The sequence below is a fragment of the Leptonychotes weddellii genome, chromosome 3 (assembly GCF_054177405.1).
Source record: "Leptonychotes weddellii isolate Sample4059 chromosome 3, ASM5417740v2, whole genome shotgun sequence".
Classification (NCBI taxonomy): Eukaryota; Metazoa; Chordata; class Mammalia; order Carnivora; family Phocidae; genus Leptonychotes; species Leptonychotes weddellii.
Window position 1 is genome coordinate 25360222 of NC_138371.1, and position 17294 is coordinate 25377515.

At 41.1% G+C, this 17294-nt stretch overlaps 1 protein-coding gene across 4 annotated transcripts in view; it reads left to right on the forward strand.

Annotated features, from left to right (window-relative positions):
• The first annotated feature begins 1278 nt into the window (after positions 1-1278).
• PLEKHM3 (pleckstrin homology domain containing M3) overlaps positions 1279-17294 on the forward strand; it is a 181195-nt gene continuing 165179 nt past the window's right edge. For 2 of the 4 annotated variants that reach the window (XM_081813761.1, XM_081813763.1), the window contains exon 1: positions 1279-1508. The gene's annotated coding sequence lies outside the window, so the exon portion shown is untranslated. The remainder of the gene's footprint in view (positions 1509-17294) is intronic. The other 2 variants (XM_081813762.1, XR_014143407.1) reach the window with 2 other exon arrangements.

Here is a 17294-nt window from a genome sequence, read left to right on the forward strand (position 1 = left end):
ATTCCATGGTTGGGATGCCTGGGTGGCTCAGTCGGTTGAGCAGCCCGCTCTTGACTTTGGCTCAGGTCATGATGTCAAGGTCCTGGGATCAGCTCCCCACCTCCTAACAGGGCTCTGTGTTCAGCCGGGAGTCGGCTTGAGGATTCTCTCTCCCTCTGCCTCTCCCCCTACTTGCACTCACAAGGGCATGCTCTCTCTCTCAAATAAAATAAATAAATCTTAATAAAAAAATATTTTTTTTTAATTTTTAAAGACTTTTATTTATTTATTTGAGAGAGAGAGAAGAAGAAGGAGCATGAGAGGGAGAAGCAGGCTCCCTACTGAGCAGGGAGTCCCAGGGGGTTGGGAGCTCGATCCCAAGACCTGAGCTGAAGGCAGATGCTTAACTGACTCAGCTACTCAGGTGCCCCAGAAAGATTCTATGGTTACGGATTTTTCTCATTCATGTTTAAAGGAAAGGGGCAGGGATCAGATTTTCGATTCCTTTCATGCTGCTTTCTCTAGCCTCCTTTGACTTTTTGTTTGTTTTTGGCATCAATTTCTTCACTCATTCGTTCATTTGAAAGGTGCTTTGTGCCCAGTGCGGGGAAAAGAAATAGTTCCTGCCCTCAGGGAGTTTATAGGTGAGGCTAGGGTAGGGGTGGAGAAGCCAATAAAATAAGGAAAATAAATGCGTAATTATAAATTGAGAAAAAGGTTAGGAAGTGTGCTATGATAGGAAATAAAGCAGAGAAACTTCAAGGAAAGGCTTGTCCAGCTAGACCAGCATATCCTCTTGAAACGGCCCGAATCCCTGTGGGTTTGGTGGGATGAGATGTCTTACTAAGGAGCACCCAGGGGCCAGTTGGTGCATATATAAACACAACACACACACACACACACACACCCCACTTTCTGTTTTGCTGGGAATCCGAATGGGGGTCGAAGACCTCCCCTCAAAAATCACCTCCTTTCAACCTGCTGTCTACAACAGGACAGGACAGCGAAAATGGATTTTCTCCGCAGCTCCAAACCTGAAATGAGAAGCAACCTCCAGGTTGAAATAGTCCTATTTTCAGAAAGAACTTATCTGAGTAATTTTCTGAGGGAGTTGCTAAAAATGGGTCCAATCCTGTATATGTTCCCAGTGAAATTTTCCAATTGCAAACATCCATTTGGGCGTTGGGAGGAGCAGGGAGGAGACTCTGCAGCACCCGCCATTGTTTCCAAAATGTGTGTGACAAAACCCCGTGCAGAAGGAAACAGAGATAAGGCCTGACGCTGCGGTCAGGCCCTGCCCGGCGGCCGGATCCTGGGGCAAAAAAAGACGCGTCCCTGCGACCAGGAACCTTGTGTGCCGGGTCTCGCTTCCCGGGTGGCTGGGGGGAAGAATTTAAGAGCGGGACCGCGAGCCGCGCTTGTAAACAGACAGCGGGGCTGGGATGGTCGGCGGCCAGACGGGCTGTCACGGTGAGGCGGGCTTGCTGCGAAGCCGAGCCCCAGCCAGGAGTAGGCTGCAGGCCCCGCAGGTGAGGGGAGAGGCCCAGCCGGCGGCCAGGGGAGCATCCGCCTGCTTCTGTGCTGCCTGGCTGGCCAGGGGGGAAGGGTGTGGGGATGACAACGTTGTAACAGATATCCGAGGGTATCCCTGGGGTGGCGATGATTTTGCTGTTTCTTCCGTACTCTGGTTTTGATTTCGTGCTGGAGACTGCACTACAGTGGCGTGGATAATGGGCGAGGGGAGATTACATGATGCATTGTCTGCTGATTTTTAGACATCGGGTATATAAGTAGAAAGCAGTTTGAAATAGCTGATCCCGTCCTGTGCGTTGGTTTTAGTCTCCCTGCTTCCTGGGTCCTAGAAACCAAATCTCAGCAGAGCCTATCACTCACATCACGCCGGGTCTCCTCGAGCAACAGCGATTGTTCCCTCTGTGGACTCCGATCATTTTTAATGTGTAGTAAATGATACTGTGTGACTGATGACAAGCATGATTTGGTCTTCTATGAGAGGATTACTAAGCTAAAAAATCAGGATAAGGAAATTTCAGACCCACTCAATAAATGAAATAAATGGCTACTGAGATATATAATTGAGGGTAAACTGAGATTGGTCTAGATTTATAGCTTGCAAAGCAGGGCAGATTTGAATTTAACAGGTTAAACTGAAATTGAGCTATGCTGTTGTAAACTCATTTGGAAGTTTTTTCCCTTTTTTCCTCCTTGGAAAAGAGAAACACTTTTTTTTTCTTTAATATTTTAATTTCAGTAGTCATAGTGAATTGCAATGTGTATTCCTTCATAAGGTATTTTATTATAACCTGACTACGTGTAAGCTTTAATTGTACCTATAATCAAATACAAGGCAGTTTTCATTTCATTAACTTCGAAAATGCCTTCACCAAAACTTGGGCTATATATAGACATGTCTCCATGACATAGTCTAACTTTTAGTTAGTAGAAGAGTATTAGATTAAATTGCACATAGAAAGTGTTTTGTGGGCGCCTGGGTGGCTCAGTCGGTTAAGTGTCTGCCTTTGGCTCAGGTCATGATCCCAGGGTGCTAGGATGGAGCCCCACATCCGGCTCCTTGCTTAGCAGGGAGTCTCCTTCTCCCTCTGCTGCTGCCCCTCCTCCTGCTTGTGCGCTCTCTCTCTCTCTCTGTGTCAAATAAATAAATAAAATCTTTTAAAAAATTAGAAAAAAAGAAGTGTTTTGAAAGCAAGTACATCAAAGAGGTAATATAATATTAATGCCTTATGAGTTTGTCTTTAAAATGAATATTTTCACAGTGTAATGGTTCATAGCAAGAACTATAAAGCCAGGCTACCTGGATTCTAGTTCCTGTGTAGCTACTTCCTATTGTATAATGTTGGGAAGTTACCTGCTGTGTTTCCGAATTTATAGACTGAGCTTAATAATAGTACTGATCTCATAGGGTTGTTATGAGGATTAAATGAATTAGTATTTTTAAAGCATTAGAACAGTACGTGTAATAATTGCTGTACACGTTTGTTAATAAATACATAAGGGGCACCTGGGTGGCTCAGAAGAGCATGTGACTCTTGATCTCCGGGTCATGAGTTCAAGCCCCACGTTGAGTGTAGAGATTACTAAAAAATAAAATATTTCATTGATTTTTTAAAAAATACGTATAATAAAAATAAACCAGTGTTGAAAGTAGAATGGTGGTTGCAGAAGCTGGGGGAGGGGCAAAATGGAGAGTTTTGTTAAATGAGTATAGTTTCAGTTTTGAAGATGAAGAGTTCTATAGATTGGTTGCACAACAATGTGAATGTACTTATTACTGAACTGTACACTTGAAAATGGCTGAGATGGCAAATTTTATAGGTATTTTCCCACGATTAAAATTAAAAAAAAATATCAGTGTTGGCAAAGTTAGGTACTAAAAATTCTTTTTTTTAGGAGGGGGAGGGGCAAGGAGAGGGAGAGAATCTTTAACAAAAATTTTTTGTTAAAGATTTTATTTGTTCATTTGACAGAGTGAGAACACACAAGCAGGGGGGAGGGGGATAGGGAGAGGAAGAAACAGACTCTGGGCTGAACAGGAAGCCGGATGCAGAGCTTGATCCTAGAACCCCGGGATCACGATCTGAGCCAAAGGCAGACGCTTAACCAACTGAGCCACCCAGGTGCCCAGAGAGGAAGAGAATCTTAAGCAGGCTCCATGCCCAGCACAGTGCGGGGCTCAATCTCACAACCCTGAAATCATGACCTGAGCCAGAATCAAGGCTTAACCGACTCGGCCACGCAGATGCCCCTCAAAATTCATATTAGCACACAGTAGCCCCATCCACAGTTGCCTTTGCCATTGTGAAAATGCAGCTTCTTACAGTCATCAGTAAGGTTCATTTATCTGGTAAATTCATGCAATTGAGCTTTATCAAGAGCATGAACAAATGGTAAGAAATGGCAGGCAGCATTTTAAAAATGCCCCTCGACCAAGATTGCATGCCCTAATCCGTGCAACCTGTAAAGATGATGAATTACCACTCTTGACTATATTGTGTTATAGGACACAGTTGAATTTAAAATGGGGGAAATACCTGAGTAGTCCTAATCTAATCACAGGAGCCCATAAAAGTGGAGAGCTTTCTCTGGCTGGGGAAATCCAAATGATTTGAAGCTTGAGGAGGAACAACATACTGTTGATATTTTGAAGGTGGAGGCAGCACTTGAGAAGGAATGGAGGAGCCTTGAAGAATGCAGGATGCCTAGAATGCTGGGGGTGGCCTAGCATGGAAACTGGAACCTCAGACTTGGGGGCACAACCTAGGAACTGGACTATGCCAACAACCTGAATGAGCTTAGAACTGGATTCTTCACCAGAGCCTTTAGATAAGAGTCCAGCCTGGCCAACAACACCTTGATTTTGGTCTCTTGAGAGAGACCCTGAACAGGGAACCCTGTCAAGCTCACCCGGACTTCTGACCTTCAGAATTGTGAAATAAGAAATAGGTGTTGCTTTAAGCTACGGAGTTTGGGGAAATCTGTTATATAGCCATAGAAAACTAATACAGACTCCAGCAGAGAAGTGGGCAAAAGACAGGAACAGACTATCCATAGAAGAGAAAATTAAGTGACTAATAGACATATGAAAATACATTCTCTTTTCATTAATCAAAGAAATGAGGATTGGAATAACAGCAGGGCCCCATTTTTCCAGCTCTTAAATTTACATAGATTGTTAACAATTTCAGTTCTTCACATTAGTTAGTGTGCAGTGGAGCAGATACTCTCAAATGCTGTGAGGGGTGAGCAAATGGTATAACCTTTCTGAAAAGCTCGTTGGCTGAATGTATGAACAGCCTCACTAATGCTCCTACCACTTGACCTAATACTCCTAGCAATCGATCCAAAGGAACTTAGGAATATTTTTACAGTTAATGTTCACAAATGCTTAATGTAGCTTTGTTTTCTCATACATTGATGGATTTTAGGCTTTAGGCTCTAGACCCAGGTTAATTATACAAGTGGAAAACAAAGAACTGTGATGGATATGTAACCATTTGCAAAAAGAAAGACATCTGCATGTTCTGGCTAGGAGAACCAAGCTGGACCCAGGCCGGTAACATCTGCGTTACAAAACACCCAATGCTAATATTCATTGAATATTTATCAGATACTTGACATTCTCTATTCCAGTTTAATCATGTATGCAGCCTTTCCACAATACTTGAAGCCAAGCTATACATTTACATATTTAAGAAGCAGGTAGGTAGATGGGTACTACTTTAATTACTTGTTTCAGAAGACCTGATTTTAATAGGAACCTGGAAAAGATTAAATCATTTGGGCAGATTTTTTAGGACTCTCCATCTCTAGACAGTTTCCAGGAGCAGCAGAGCACTGATACTCTTTCATTTTCCCCACTGGTTCCCTTTCCTATTTTCATTTTGCTCTATTGTCACACACCTACAAGAAATGTCCAGAAACTGTCTATTGCTCCATTGGCACTAGCCAGATGGTGATTTTCTTCATGGGGAATGTTAATCCCTTAGAAGAAACCGTGTGGAAGGATGTCTAGCAAGGAATTGCTTTTTTCTTCATCCTTTTTCTTTTAAAGTGATTTTGTATTTGGTTCATAAGTAGCTGAACCGCATTCTAGCTTAGAACTTCTAGTGCAAGCTAAATAATTCTGAGAACTGACTACTGAGTGCCACTATGATAAAAATGACCACCGGTAGTAAATTTCATTCCTTGTGTATGCTCTCCTTCGTTGGCTACTGTAGATATTACCAGACAGACAATAAAAAGCCCACATAATTTACCTTCATACTGACAATAAGGTAAAGATTGTATTTGGTCTGTGGATGTAATTAGTCTTGATGGCAACGTGAGTTATGAGCAAAAACTAACGTTAAAATATTGAAGCCATTGTATTGAGATGTCAGGCATGTTATTTTCATTAACATTTTGTTTCTTTTTCATACACATTAACTGTTAGAGTTATGTGTTTCAAATTGGATTCTCCGATTATATGCCATGTTTGTGAGTACGGTAGAGATTTGTTTGTCCAGTTACCTTGATTAGTGTAACCAGTTTATAATTCAGTACAAACTAAAGCTGCCTGGTTCTGCGTTATCCAGTTTACTTGTGAACATTTATCTAATGGGGAAATTGCTAAATATCCACTTTACTTTGTGGCTTGTATATGTGATTGTAAATGTAGGTTTCAGTCACAGAACAGGGAACATGTTAGAAAACATCAGAAAGGTAACCAGCAGTTTTCATGTTCCAGGAAATTGACTAAATGATATTTTCCCACGTGTTCTTGATTCATTTGAGTCAGCACTTTAGCTTTTCCAGAACAACTTCTCTTCTACCCTCAGGGATTCATTGATTATTTGACTGAACAAGTAAGAGTTGAGCACTTGTTTTGTACCGTGACACATAGCTCTTGTACTTGGAGCCAGGAGCACAACTTTGAATAAAACAGGCACAGTCTCTGCCTTCATGAAAGTTATGGTTTAGTGGGGGAGACAGACAAGTAAACAGGCCAATTTACACAGCATGAAAGGCATTATAACTGAGATCAGGATGCTATGGGAACACATAAGAGGTATGACTAAAATGGACGTGGGAGGTCAGGGAAGAAGTGATACTTCAGCAGAGACCCAAAGGCTGAATTAAAATTAGCCAAGTTGTGTCCCTGTGTGTTGTGGGATGGAGGGTGAAGAGGGAGATTCAAGAGATGAGCCCAGGAAAGTGAGTGGCCATGAGCTCTTACAGGCAATGTTAAGGAGTGTATGGTTTTTCCAGAAGACACCAGGGTTTTAATTTCAGAAAGCCCACTTCCGTTGCAGTGTGGTGACTGGATTAGAGGAGGGCAAGACTGAAGGGAAGAAGACTGGGTGGTGGTGTCTGAACTAAGACAATAAAGAGAGGAATGGGTAGATTTGAAGGATGTGGTAGAGGTAGAATTAATATGACTTGCTCTTTGGAGTGATTGCGGGTGAAGGAGACAGACGGGTCAAGGGTGCTGTTCACTTTCTGGGGCAGATGATGGTGTCCTTCACTGTATGGACAATACCAGGTTGAGGATAAGATGAGGAGCTGGGTTTGTGCACATTTAGGAGTTAGGGGACATCCAAACGGCAGTTGCATTTGTGGGTCTAGAGCTCAGGGGAGTAATCTGGTCCTCATCCACCACATGGACTGCAGCTGAAGCCACAGAAATGAAGATCACTCAGATAGAAGAGGAACTAATAGGGTTATGGGGGAAATGGAGGAATACCTGGTATTTATGATATGAGCATAAGAAGGGGAGCTCATAGTGAGGACTGAACTGAGCATCCTGAGATAAAGGAGAAACATCAGAAGAGGCTGCATCGGTGTGTTCGTGAGAGCAATGCAAAGTGGGCGTTCAATAGGTCAGATACTGCTGAGGGGTCAGGTCCGACGTGTGTGAAAAGTCTCCTGGGTTTAGCAACAAGGAAATTGTTGATGACCTTTGCCTCTGCAGTTTCAGCTAGGGCAGAACCAGATTGCCTCGGCGCAGGGCAGGGAATGAATGGGTGGGGAGAAGTAGAGTCAGAAAGCATAAAGAGCAAGTTTCTCCTAGAAACTTGGAATTAAAAGGTAGGAGGAGAACATATTTTAGCTGTAGGGGAACTTGGAGGGCAAGGGAGGGTTTTACTTATTTGGTTTTTCTTCTTTGAGGAGAGATACTCCTTTTGAATCATCATGCACTTGCACTATTGAATCTCCCCACCCCAAGACCACCAGAAAAGCAGAAAACACAGTAACTCTCGCTGCCTTGAACAGTGCAGGCATTCCTTGGGTAGATTAAAACCTATCCCAGAGTTTCCTGAACTGATTGCTGTCACTCCTCTGTACCAGTTCGTTGGTTTATAATGAGAGGAGATCAAAGAGAATGCGGACCCTTTCCCTGGCACCACACAGCCCCTGTCTGCGTCCTGTATCCTGTACTTTGGAGTTCACAAAGCACTGCATTATGTCATTTGACTTGCTCTCCAAGAAAATTTTTGAAGAGGGTTGGACGGGTATCCTTATTTGACCTGCATCAAGGTAACTGGAATTCAGGTTCACATGGCTTGCCCAGAATCACACCTCTGGTCGTTGTGCATAGAATGTTGAAACTGAGGTCTTCCAGTTCTAGGTTTTATGGTCCCAAAGTGATTGTCCTTCACTGAAATGTTAGATATGATGTCTGTGGATTCCTGGTAGTGTGCCATATCATCTTTCAGTAGACTTAAGAAACAACACTGAAGGTTGAGGGTTAACTTTGTTACTTTGATTGAGCCCCATGTACAATGATATTCTTACCCCTATTCCACCCCCAAAAGAAGGAGGCACTTTATTTGGGTATGCCTTAATAGTTAAAATATGTTAGAATTATCTATAGTCACATTTAATTTGAAAATATTTCTTTAATCCTTTTGACAGAAACACTTATTAGCAGGGTTTTTTTTTTTAAGTAAACATTTTTTACAAGTGTTTCTATTTATTGGCTGAATGAAAAATGATGTCTTAGGGAAACATTAGTAAAAGGTTTGGGCAATTAGGACTATGTCAACATTTGCAAAAGCACTTATTTGGCCTAAATGAAGTCACAGTTATTATACTCTTGCAGACATTCAAAGTAATGTGTTCAAGGTCACTAAGAGAATTGAGGTTAGCTATTTAGTTAGAGAACAGCTTTTTACTCTGTTTGTTCAGGGACCTCTCATCCACTGTTCCCTCAGAGAACTTACAATGACACAGAAGTATTACAGGCATGATTTTTTGAATAAATTAGGTATAAACTATTTCCCTGGGTATAAAGATGATAATTAGCATTTAACTTTCTGAGTTGTGGGGTTAACAAAGATTTAAAAATAAATAGTTTAAATAATTATTATTAATTATTAATAATAAACAATTTAAAGTTGCTGATGTTTGACACTAAAATTCAAAGCACCATGTATGTAAAATTTTAGCTCTCTTATCTCAGGGTAATTAATTTGCTATTAAATGCCATACAGGGCTGTATGTGCATTTTAGAGTCTTACTTCCACTCACTGGCCGTATTACTTTGGACACATAACTTGGTCTGTTTAAATCTGAGTTTCCTTTTCTGTAAAGCGGTAATAATAGCAGCTCTCCGATAGGGTTGTTGTGAGGATTTAACAACATGATGCAGATAAAGGGCTTAAATAATGACTGCCCTTAGTAAGTACTCAAAAATATTAGCTATGACTTCTTAACCTTGGTCTTGGCTTAGGAACATAAGAACTGTCTTTATTTTGTTTTTAAATATTTTATTAAATACATCATTCCATATTTAAATGTGTCCGTCTACAATGAATGAGCCCTTTGCGGGACATTTTTAATGAGTTTAGTAGTGGTAGTCTTGGATGATGAGCAGCTGTTTGAGTCCCAGTAATCATATGCCTATCATCTTAATGTCAAATCAAAAGAGCTAAAGAGTGGTGCCCGGGTGGCTCAGTCGGTTAAGTGTCTGCCTTTGGCTCAGGTCATGATCCCAGGCTCCTGGGATTGAGTCCCATGTCGAGCTACACACCCAGCGGGGAGTCTGCTTGTCCCTCTCCCTCTGCCCCTCACCCCTCTTTGTTTTCTCTCTCTCAAATAATCTTTTTAAAAAAAATTAAAGAAATATGCACCAATCACAACTCCAGAATGTTTACATGCTGTTGCATTGTTTTCTAAAAATCCATTCCATACTCATGAATATAGTCCATAATAAAAGAAATTTAAATCCAGAAATGGAGATGAAAATATAGTTCCTACTGTTCTTCTCCTTCATATTTTGTAAACTTTTCCTTTGTTCTGTTTGATGGACAGAGATTTTTCTGACCTTCATGTTGTACATAGTAAAATAACAAAGACTCATCCTATTATTTTACCGTACCTTGTCATTATCTTTGAAGGTCATAGGCTGTTTTGTCTGCCTCTGCCAGCCTTGCTTATTTCCTGACAGAATTGTAAGAGGCTGCTTGGTAGTCAAGGTTGTTGTCACAGATTAAGTAAAAAAGGGAGGAAGGGGTCATGGATGCAGTTCCTCATCATCGAGTATGTCTGTCCTTTCAAATAAGGAGTCACCTTTTGCTTAGATCTTATCATGGGTCCGATACTCTCAGGATGCCATTAAACAAAGACCCAAGACTCACTTTTTAACAGGTTCAGTTGCAGCAGAGAACGAAAAAAAAATCATTTAATTACTTCTAATGTACATTCACCCTACGTGCCCATGGGAAATGGTTTTGTGAGTATGTGCTAACCCATAAGCTGATTGTTGTTTTGAAGGTTAAAGTTGTAAGTATTTTCCCTTCTGCTAATCAGCTGCAGTGACCTAAGGAATTAAAGTCAACAGGAAGTGAGGCATTTATTCATTTCCCATGACATCCCAGCCATGCAGCAGAGGCTTTCTGTTGGCCAGTGATGTTTCTATGGGTCAGAAAGACTTGGGCAGCTTGTGAAGAGCTCTCTGCATTGATGCCTTACATTTGTGCCATTGTTCGTTTACTTTGAGCTTACCCTTTGGTGGAGCCTTTGAAGCTCTTACCAAAGGTTGACCGCTTCATGCCAGAAGCAGCATCATTTCTAGAGCAGGTATGATTGGTTTTGCTTGGTTGTTTGTTTACTTTGTCTTTGGTTTCTTCCAACTGAAGTCATCTCAGTGTGGACTGTTAGGTCATTTAATTGTGTTTGGTCATTATGACTCTTTTTATCTCTTGATTATTAATGATTACTTATTTATGTTCCCATTACACCTTTGGGATACTTCTGTTAAGGCACTGTTTACACTTGGTTTTATGTTTCCCCACCAGCTGTTACGTGCTTCTAGGGCAGCTCTGGTTTTGTGTCCCTAGCCTCTATTACAGTGTTTGGGTACTTGGTCCATCCTTGTAAAGGCTTGCTGAGTATAAATGGTTGTGTGGTTAGCAATCAGCTAGCTTCTAATAGGAATAGTAATTGCTTTAGATTTTACAAAGAGCTTTCACATACATTATCTGCATTTGTGATTTACAATTCCCTAAGGTAGATGGGGGCAGGCATTGGCAGGATTTCCATTTTGCAGATAAGGAGGGCCCGGAAGTCCTGAGTCAGTCTGACTTGCTTGTAGTCACTCAGCTTAGAAGGCAGTGCTGGGACATTAACCCTTTCTGGTCTCAGAAATTTGTGTTCTCATTGCCACACCTCTGTCCCATTGAACAAACTCAGAACTGAGTGGCGAATTGTTGGATTCAATCTACTTACGGTTTATGGTTCTTCTAACATCAGGGCCCCTAAGCGATTTAAGTTGATTTAAAGGGAAATTGAAGTTGGTTGGCTCAGTGATTAGACAGGATTCCAGGAACCTCTTTTTGTTCCCCATAGGGCCTTTGACTGACAAGAGATGAGTCATCTTGGTTTCTCTTTCATCGTCTTTAAAGTAATCCTGCTACTTTTTCTTACCTCTCTCTGTTTACTACTAGTTTTTATCAAGAGGCTTACCAAGCACTTTATAAACCGTACTCTAAGCCATGCATATGAAAATGATTATTCTCAGTAGAGCCAAATGGTTATATGAATTGATGATATCTTTAAAGCTACTTCCCTGGTTCTTTTTGGGTAGCTTGCGTGGCGGGGTCTCAGTGAACGTCCCTGGTGGTTGTTACCTTCATTGTTGTGATCTGTCATGTATTCAGCTGGTGCCAGCTGGCTTGGCTCAGATGGCACCTGGGTGGACTAGGAAGTTATTCCCTGTTGCAGTTGGAGGCTGACTGTAGCAAGATGCAATTTTTATGATGGAAGTTTTCGCCTACTTCACCTCAGCCCTAGATAATTTGAGTGGGTATATTTTGTGCCGTGGCAGTCTCATAACCAATGAGGTTTATCCGAGGCACGATTATTGCTGTTTTTTAATCTCTATTCCTTGCTGTGGAGGTAAAGGGAAGTGGAAAACATTTGAGTCTGTATTTTTAGACACATAACTGAAGTTTGTGTCTGTTTGGTTTCTAAAAGCGGGACATATTGGAACTCTGGTGGTTTTATGAAATGAGATTCCCTGATCAGGAACCTTGGCTTTCCAGGCCCGTGGTTGACATAGGGGCATAGTAACATCACTGCCTACAACGGCAAAGCAGTCTGAGATTTGAAGTGCCATGCTTACATTTAGGTTAGTTTCTGGGAAAACATCTTGGGGCATCAAATGTCTCAATGATTTTGCAAGTGGCAAACAATAAGCAAGCACAGAGCTGTACTGAAAAATGCTTTAAATTGATTGCCTGGTGTATTTCAAAGGGAACATCTCTTTACTGGTATTAGAAAGAGCTTGAGCTCTAAGTCAGTGGAAAATGAGACCAGCCCAACTACTAACTTGCAGTGGTTCACAAAACAATTCCCTAGTGCTGCATACGTGCTTTTGCTTCTATAAAAGGTCTAGGTGAGGTCTTGGCTGCCTGACCCTTGCCATGTTGTTTTTAAACCTGGTTTCTATAGCGTAGAAGCTTTCTCTACTAAGAAAAATCTTAAAAGCTCAAGTCAACATATGTTTTGTCAGATTTTACTTAAATGAGCTTATAATGAATTCAAATATACTTTTGCCAGAAAATCAGGGTGGTATTTATATTTACAGATGTCAGTGCTTTGAAAACTTACTCTTTATTCAGTTGTTCATTCAACAAATATTTACTGAGCAGCTATTGTGTACTAGCCATAGTTCTAGGCCCAGTGGGGGTTATAAAAATGAAATGGTTTAAAATCACCACTCTCAAGCTGCTGTAAGTCCAGTAGGGTAGGTGTGTGACCTCAGACAGATTATTTGTCTTTGAGCCTCCATTTTCTGTCTGTAAAGTGGAGGTAATAATACATTATATATCATGAGGCTTAGGGATATAAAGTACCAAGCAGTGTAGCTGGCGCAGTATGGGCTTTTGATAAATTATAATTATTATTGTCATTATTTCAGAAAGAACAGGCAGCGTGCAATGTATGTTGTGGGGACAGTACCAAAGACATCCTATGGAAATTTAAAGAAAAGAGCAGGCTGTTTTAGGATCAGGGATTAGAGAAAGCTTGTGGAAGAAGTGGCATTGAATCTTGTAGAGTGGATAGAATTTCATAGGTAGAGGTGGGGAGAGGGTACCTCAGAGGTAACTGTGTTAAGTAAGGTTTTGGAGTTGGGAGAACAAAATTTGAGCGATAGCATTGCAGTTTGGAGGAAAAGAGTATATTACGGAAGAGAAGTGAGCAGTTGGGCAGGCAAGCCAGGCCAAGGTTGTGAAAGGTTTAGAGTGTCAGGTGAGCAAGTTGGCCTTGTTGTCAACAGAAGCTTCATTGAAGGATTTTATTTGCTACTGTCCCCCCAGTGCCCAGAACAGTGCCCAGCCCATGGTGAGCATTCAGCAAATATTTATTGAATGAATAACTGATTGTGGTTTTAGACAAATTGAGCTTAATTTTGTCATGAGATAAGCCAGGTAGAAAAGTCTTAAGAATAGTTGGGAACCTAGGACCAGAGATCAGGACCAGGTCTCAGGTTGAGACCGACAGTGGACATTTGGAAGGCATGAACATAGAAGTAATTATTGACAAGTGTGGATAAATGGACCTCAGGAGAATATGTAGCTGGAGTTAGAGAAGAGAGCTCAGACAATGCCCACATTTGGTGAAGGGACCAGTAAGGAAAGGAGAAAGATGGAGACCCAGAATGAGGCAGTAGAAATGAGAGAAAAGGTCAGAGTGTGTGATGTCTGTGAGGCCGCAGAGATGTTTGAGGAGGGGCTGGTTAATAGTGTCAAGGAGGGTCAGGACTTGGAAGAACACTAGTGGTTGTGTACTGAGGAAGTCTCTGCAGAGATCTAGAAGGGAGGTTCAGTCGAGTGGAGCCTTGTGCCAGGTTGAAGGTGTAAGTGGGTACAGCACATTCTGGGACATTGCTTGTTTTTGTTTTTTTTCAAGGTTAGTGTTATTTGCTTTTTGAGCATATATGTAAACAGACAGTGTGCCCACATTATATATATATAATCTGATTCCAAGTCAGTACTGGACAAAACACACCTAACTATTGATCTATTTTCTCTGAGTTATGAGATCATGACTGATTTTTATTTTCTTTGCCATATCTGTCAGTATTTTCCAGAGTTTCTATGAATATTTATTGCTTTTAGAACTGGGAAAACACTCTACCACTTATATTTTTTTATTCTCCTGATGTGTTACGTAGCAATAGATTTCTCATTTATTAAAACATGTATAGAATGTAGCCTTCTAATGTTCCTTCTGGGCCTATGAAATGGGATTCCATCTGTGTTTCTCGCCATCCTTTTCCTCCGAAAGACCCCTGAACTCCTTATGAGGTCCACAGCGACACCATGTCCTTATCTGCTGTTTGTGGCTTGCCTGTGCTCCATTCACATGCCTACGGTGTTGTCATGTCAAAGCACCTGAAAAAATCATTATCTCTAGTAGCCTCATAGTCCAGAAAGATATTTTACTAGGGTCAGATCCTTCTATGGTGGATTCTTGACATTATATAATTAGATATATAGATAATATAGATATATAAATATATAGATAGTTAGATATATATAATATAGATATATAGATAGATAATATAAATATATAGATAATTATATATATATATATAATATATATAAAATATATATTAGAAAATTTTCAGTCAGCCGCAGCCTTAACCAAAGTGAAGAACACATGAGAGCCACATATGCTGACCGTCCTGGTGATCCCTCTTCATTCTCATGTTTGAAAATGGACTGGCAGAAACGGTTCACCCTAGGTGTCTTCGGCATTGCCCTTTTCTCTCTAGTCCAGCTGCTTCTAAGACTCCCTGGCCTCAGACACCCTCTCAGCACTCATTAAATTCTGATTACAAGCCATTTAGTCAAGTGGGAGGAAGTCAGCACTTTTACCATCCAGCTTGGGAGAACATGGCACCTTTGTGTGGGTTGGGCTGGTATTATTGCTCATAGCTGCTTCCGCCTCGGTGTGGGAGGACTGCCGTATTCATCCTCTTAATTAGCCTGGCCTAATGAGCATGTAAACAGCAGATTTCCTTGTTAGAAAATAGCAATACACTGATTCTCCATCCTGTTACATTTTGACGCATGCAGGGGATTCTTTCAGTTGAGCTTTTATTATTGCACTGACGAATGGACCTCCGTTTGTCAGTCTGTTAAATAGGAGAAATAACCCTTTTTACAGAAAGGGTATTTTGTTTAAAAATAAGATAAAATATCTGTAGATTATGGAGTTTGGCCGAAAAGTAGTGTATTATAAGTAGTTGGTTGCTGACTTTGCCTTTGTTGGGCTGACACATCATTGAAGGTATAGACTAGGAGCATGTGGTTGTTGAATGGGTGAGGTCCAGTGGAGTGCTCCATAATTACAGTTTACATTTTTTAAAGGCATGTTGGAACAACTACCTAGTGAATGATCCACAGGCATAGCAATTTGATGTTAGCGACTTTATTGGATACAGGTAGCTGAGTAAAGCACCCAGGGGTTAAATGGTTTGCCAGAGGCCACCCAGCACGTGTGTGTGGTTGAGCCAGACTTAGAACACAGTTCTAATTAGCTTCTAATTTCCAGTTTTGTGCTGAGGCAAACCACACTGCACCTACACACTCATTTTATTTAGTTCACTTTGTCAGAGGAACATAATCTACATATTTTGACCTGTCTGAATATGCTGTTGTTATTTCTAATTAATTAATTTCAAAACCAAATGAGGCAAGCTAGGAAGAGGTGTTTACTTATAGAGACTAAACTTGGCATTAGATCCTGGTATTGTAGTGAATTTGAGGCATATATATCCTAGGGAAAAGATGAAGTTCTAAAAAGAATGAGGTTGAAAAATGGAGCCCCAAAGGATGAAAACACAAAGATTACACAGGAGGTTAAGTAAGGCACCCTGCCTGGCGTCCAGTCACTTAGAGTGTGGAGTGGGATACATGGGATAGAGATTGTTAATCATTTCAATGCAATGTGGCAAACCCAGGGTGCTATGAGAGAACCTGAGCAATTGGGAAAGGCTCCCCAACTTGGAGCAAAGCATGGAGGAGTAAAACGGCAAGGTGAATGTTGGTTAGAATCTACAAATTGGAGAGGTGCATAGGTCACGAAAGGCCATGAATGTCATGCAAAGGAATAACAGTGCATTCATTCAACACCTGAATATTTAGCGCCCTTTTTTTTTTTTAAGCATGTCAAACGCTATTCTGTGCACTTGGGATACCTTAGTGAACAAAGTGAGCATAAATTCCTGCCCTTGAGGAGCTTATATTTTATTAGATAGAAACACTAAACATTAAATAAATAAGTAAATTAAGTGGTACTTTAGAAAATGGTAATTGCGTAAGGAGAAAGGGTCAAGCCAGGTGATCAAGGTTAACAGAAACAGCGGTAAGTCATGTTGATAGGTATCTACCCTTGATACGATGTGATGAGAATGGCACTTCGCCTCTGTGGTTTTTTCCCCCCAAAACATATAGCTCTAGTCTAATCGTGAGAAAAACATCAAACAAATCCCAGTTGAGGGACAATCTATAAAACACCTGGCCTATACTCCTCAAAATTGTCAAGGTCATCAAAAACAAGTAGTCTGAGGGGGCGCCTGGGTGGCTCAGTCGGTTAAGTGGCTGCCTTCGGCTCAGGTCATGGTCCCAGGGTCCTGGGGTTGGGCCCCGCATCGGGCTTCCTGCTCGGCGGAGAGCCTGCTTCTCCCTTTCCCTCTGCCTGCCACTCTGCCCACTTGTGCTCTGTCAAATAAATAAATTAAAAAAAAAAAAATCTTTAAAAAAAAAAAACAAGTAGTCTGAGAAACTCACAGCCAAGAGGAGGTTAAGGAGATATGACAATTAAATGTCATGTGGTATCCTGGGACAGAAAAAGGGTATTAGACAAAATTGAGGAAAGCCCAGTAACATATGAACTTTAGTTAATAATGTATTAATACTGGTTCATTAATTGTGACAAATGTGCTGTATAACTGTAAAGTGTCACATGGAGGAAACTGGTTGTGGGGTTTGTTGGGACTCACTGTACTATCACTGCAATAATTTTGTAAATATAAAACTTTTAAAATTGTAAGTTTGTTTTAAAAAAAGAGTAAAAGGAATCAGATGTCCAGGGTGAAGATGTATGTTATAATTTTAAATAGGATGGTCAGGGTAGGCTTCCTTGAAAAGGTGACATGAACAATCACGTCAGGAGAGAGTTGGTCATGTTGGTTCTGAGGGAACAGCCAGTGCAAGGACCCTGAGGTGAGAACATGCCTACAAGTTTGCGAATCTGCACAGAGGCCAGTGTGGCCAGATGGCAGGGAG